The sequence below is a fragment of the Ctenopharyngodon idella genome, chromosome 8, assembly GCF_019924925.1.
Source record: "Ctenopharyngodon idella isolate HZGC_01 chromosome 8, HZGC01, whole genome shotgun sequence".
Taxonomy (NCBI): Eukaryota; Metazoa; Chordata; class Actinopteri; order Cypriniformes; family Xenocyprididae; genus Ctenopharyngodon; species Ctenopharyngodon idella.
In genome coordinates, this window is record NC_067227.1 from 14093163 (window position 1) to 14098360 (window position 5198).

Genomic DNA, 5198 nt, shown 5'->3' on the forward strand with positions numbered 1-5198 from the left:
CCTACTGGAGTGTAAGTCAAAAGTATCTAAAGGAAACTCAGTGTTTTTCTACTGACTACACAGACATTACTGTAATATAGCTACTGTACCTGGAAGTTCATGTACTTGTTTGATGTATCAAGTATGAAAATGCCTGAAATACACAAAAGAGCATAACATTGAAAAACTTCTCAGGGAATGAGTGAAACACAGGGGCTACTTATACACAGACACAAACAAGGGGGCGTGGTCCAATGAGTGTCCATGGTAACAAACAAGGGGAGCAGCAGGTGAACATGAGGTGCACAAACAACAGAGGAGATACAGGGAACACAGACAAGGATCATGACAGTACACACTTCAAAGTAAATGTAGTTGTTATTTTAAGGAATAATTTCTGCTTGATCTGAGCTTTGTTGGTGGTGGCTAACTCAGCCAAGATGATCTGGTCATGTTAAACCATATTTTTGACTTCTAAATTAGATGAAGCTGATTTTACTTTTGTACAGTGTACTTGGTGCCTTTACGTAATAACATTTAAATACATTTGATACAATGCACTTATTGTGTACTGTACATACATGTTTTTACATTCTATTTATATACTGTGACATAAATACCTGCATGTAATTACAGCTGTAATTAATTTCTGTAATTACATCTATAATTACACTGTTGACCCATCCCTTCCACCTTAACCCTCTTTTAAATCTAACCATACCATCAATAACAGCAAAGTGTTTTGTAATACAAAATAAACAAAATACATTGTACCTAACAATCATTTTTTATGTAAGTACGTAAGAATAGTAGTTAAAAACACCTAATGTACAGTCTGTCCTTGTTCTTATTTAGACCTTTTGGTTTTCACGTTCATGTGTCATGCACTCTTCTTCCTGCTAAACCAGTATATCACATGAGAAGGAAGTTTTTGTTCTTTTTCTGTTTGTATTCTCCTAGCTTGAAGCTTACCCTCTGTGCTCAGAAGAGTGATGGGAAATGTGCCATACATGTCAAGTAAGACATTTTATATTACATTGCTTAACAGATACAAGATTTCAGATGTAAAATACTGTGCCAAATATGAGCATTGGTAACATTCCTTCTATGAGTACCATTTTTTTTAAAAGTAATAGCTATAGCTTTTATGTCTTCATTTACACTGTTATGAATGAAAATGTAATGAGAACATCTGTTAGTGCTACAGATACTACAGATTCACTGTGTTGGTAGTTAACAGCATGTTTTTGTATTACATTAATGAAAGAAACTGTCTTCGAAGAGCTAAAGAGTTTGTTGTATGATATTAATCCTCATTTTTGAGTCAGCATGTTAGGTGAGTTTCGGCAGTAACTTTATATGTTTTCTATGAAATTCAGGCTAAATAATGAGTTGAAGTTTGTATGTTGGAGTCCTAAACCTTCCCTTAATCATTCTTCATTGTTTACGGTTGTTCCTGGTTTCTATTCCTAGTTTGTTAAGTTCAAAAATGCCTGTGTACAATTGTCTTTATTCATTTCTGGTCTTAAGCCGGTTAGTGATTTAATCCTGCATAGCAAGTTTTAATTTCAGTTGTTCTCAGTATTATACGCCTATTGCATTCTAAAGAACTGCTAAAACACTTTATAATGTGTGTTACATTCAATATTGTGATCAATCTGTGTATGTACAGTCATACTGTACAAAATTTTCTCAAGGTCTTACTCTGTATCTTTTGATATGAAGAAAATAAAAGTCAAATATGTTTAATTATATTCTATATATTTATAATATAATTATATTCCCATGAAAAGTTTGTAAAGAGTTAAACTAAGAGTTGTTAATATTATTCATCTTAAATTAGATATTTCATAGAATACAGTGTTACAGAGTAAAAACATAACAGATCATAGTTGACAATTATTGGATGTGTTTTCTATTTTATAGATTATTGAGCTGAAGAGGTTAAGGAAGTTGATCTAAATCAACCAGGGCTGCATGTATCAATATTTTTATATCCATACTGTACTTTCATGCACTGCAGTGATGAGTTCAAAAATCTCAAGTCAAATTTATTTGTATCTTTCACAGTGTCACAGTTTTGTTCAGTTTATATGAGTTTTCATGGACATTCAGTTTTCTTTAGTCACGTCTTCCTTTGTTCAGCTTTCACGCCACGCTTTTAGTTGCTATGGTAATTCAATAATCATCACAGGTGTTTGTCATCATTACCCTCATTTGCCTTTCTATTTAAATTGCTGTGTTTATTCACTTTTTGTCTGGTCACGTTTACGCATAGCGGTTGTTTCTTTTACTTATCTTGTTTGTATTGCCTTCAAAGTGGATTATTAAATACGTTATACCTGATCTTCATCTTCATCGTGTGTTCCTTGCAACCGTTGGTGACACACATATTGTTTCAAAACAGAAATCAACAAAGGAGCTGGATCACAGAGATGGAGAATGTGGACATGATGGCAGAGAACACTGATATTAATCTATCAAAAAACCCCAGACAGAGCATGGACAATCCTATTAACTGTGGGTCATACAATATGTGAAAGTAAACCTGTACATATTTATAAGTGTAAGCTCAAATAGTGAAGAATTCTTTCATCAGTCCTGTGCCTCTTTTTCTTTTCCAGTCAATGAGGAGAACACATCAGTGCAAAGAGGAGCCAGTTTCTCAGATGACTCTACAAGATATGAATGTGGTGCGTATGACAACTGCATGAAGTAATTAACAGTAATTATAAGCTCAGAGTGCTGGTGTTCAGTGTGGTGAGTGAATGTGCATCTCAGGTCCTTCATCTGAGTTACAGAATGAATATGATGAAAAAAAAAAAGGCATATTTTAATAACTTCATGGCTAGTTTATTTTGCATTCAGTAATATTTTTGTAGTCAATTTCACAGAGAATATAAATGGAAACAAAAGACAGGACAGATTCCGTGTAGCATGGGATAAGGGAGCATCTGATGATATGTGTGAGTATTTAACTGACCATCAAAATACTTATGTAAATGGAAAACAAAGTATATAAGACTTAACAACATAAGTATGCCATACCATCCTGAAATTAAAATTTACATGGTTTTATGCATTAGATTTATTACTCATAATTTGTAATTAAGTAATAAAGTTAATATGAACACCTTTCCTTCACAGCACCTGTACGGAACAACTCTTTCAGCTCTATCCGTTCTTTTGACTCAGGATATGCTTCAAGGAAAAATTAAATTATGTCAGAAGATGAACAAACAAAATGATGTCAACTTCAAATAAGACCAGCAGCACAGACAGAATCAACCCCTAAAATTTGATGGCCACTCAAGGTGCCAGCCCAGAAATGGAAATTATGACTGGACATGAATTGGTTGTGATTCAGTCAGAATCATTCGGACAGAACACTCAAACACAGTTCCTTAATATTATTTAATATTTAATATTAATAAGTTGTAAAAGGTTGTCAGTATAACTTTTATGATGAGCACATAAACTACCTCACATATAAAATCAGATATTAAATATTAAGGTCAGATGAAGATGATGAAGATGCGAAAAAAAAAAAAAAAAAAGGTTCCAAAATAAGTGTTTAAAAACAAAAAAAACTCAGGTAAATCCACAAGCAAATGTCAACGTAACAGCATGTAGACATGAAAATACTTGACAATGAACTGCAAACAAAGAGAAACTTAAAGTCCTGAAGAAGGCTGTGTTGCTGAAATGTGTAGATCTACTTTTAACTTGTTTTAATGATTTAAGCCCGGTTCATTAAAGGCTTTTTACTTTACCGTGTGAGTGCCTTGGAAGTATTTCGTCTACATAAAGAGAAACTTAAATATATAATGATAACGAGCTCAAGGATGAACAGGTGTGTTGATTTACTGAATGTTCATGGCAACTGACTGGACTAGAACAAAAGAAACAGGTAACTGAAGAGAAACAAACTAAAAGCACATGAAAATGAAACTAACACAAACAGTGTGACAGTATGAGTGCAAGTGTGGATGAATTTGAAAGCACCTGTTGTAACTTGTTGGTTGTGATTTAAGCAGCCCTGTGTACTGTACATTTTTGTCCACTGAATAAAACTGATTGTTCTTGAACAGGTTGTGTATTTTATACACTACTTTAAATATAATGAATTTTGTGTTTAAATTTAACTTTAATCTCATAAAATTATTTTCAGTGTAAAAGTCATTATCTTGAACATTACATATTTGAATATAGTCAATATAGACTATATTGACTACATTCATATAAACACTATTTAACATATTAACACTAATGTTAACTGTAAACCTGCTTCTGTGACTGACTTCAAGATGAACCAGAGCTCACTGACCTTTGTTGTAGATTTCTTGTTTGACATGTAGTTTCAATGACATAAATGTCTGTATAATACTAATATGGTTCTTTATTCAGAGCAATATGGCATGAGTTGTACAGGTTTTGTAGCAGTGAGTGAGTGCAGGAGTAAAGCCAGAAGGGAAGTATTTTCATTAAGAACAAAGCAAACAGCCTAATTAAAGGGAAGACACCAGAAATAGTCTGTATGTTCCCTTTCAGACGGTCACGTTCGACGTACGTCAGTAGTGACCAACGAATTGGGATATCGCTAGAGAGCCCTATCAGCTTCGAGTGAACTAAAACAGGCCAATGGAGTTGGCATGCGATATTTGCATAATGCGCACCGCCCCCGCAAGGTGGTATAAATAGGGGAGCAGATGCAATCGCACTCTGTCTTTCGCTTCGGAGCCAACCATTGTGTTCCAGCTTTCAGACTGAGAGTAACTACAAGCCTTTGTGAGGTGACAGCGTCTTGTGTTGGTGTGAAGGCACTTCAGCGAGGTTGCGAGCTTCCCGAGGAGCCTGAGCTTTAAGCTCTTAACTGCTGTTTTTACAGGAAAATTTCCCAAACTTCCCAGCTTATGTCTGTTGCGATTTGGGCCTGTTCCTCCGTTGTGTTCGGGGAGTGGTGTACCCGAACACATCGTGACACTCCCTGCGTGCTTCAGCACAAGTGAGCTGAACTTTTCCCTTCTAAAAGAGCTTCACAGACGAACCCTGCGTCTTTTTCAAGATGTCATTTCGTCTGTGCGTTACTGGATGCGGTCACTCATTGGTCCCCGCTGACGGTCACAATCGCTGCATCACATGCCTGGGCGTTCATCACGCTGAAGCTGCTTTTGTGGATAGTTCATGTTCTCATTGTGGGAACATGACTATTGCAGTGT

The 5198-nt window shown here is 35.3% G+C and overlaps 1 long non-coding RNA gene across 4 annotated transcripts; it reads left to right on the forward strand.

Annotated features, from left to right (window-relative positions):
• The first annotated feature begins 285 nt into the window (after positions 1-285).
• On the forward strand, positions 286-4067 carry LOC127517913 (uncharacterized). Of its 4 annotated transcripts, XR_007931404.1 has the most exons (7): positions 286-344; positions 940-996; positions 2387-2499; positions 2604-2672; positions 2874-2945; positions 3127-3493; positions 3538-4067. It is a non-coding gene; the product is annotated as an uncharacterized LOC127517913 (long non-coding RNA). The 4 variants fall into 4 exon arrangements; XR_007931405.1 differs by lacking the exons at positions 286-344; positions 940-996 and adding an exon at positions 1178-1315; XR_007931403.1 differs by lacking the exons at positions 286-344; positions 940-996 and having other exon boundaries at positions 2231-2499; positions 2862-2945.
• The last annotated feature ends 1131 nt before the right edge of the window (positions 4068-5198 follow it).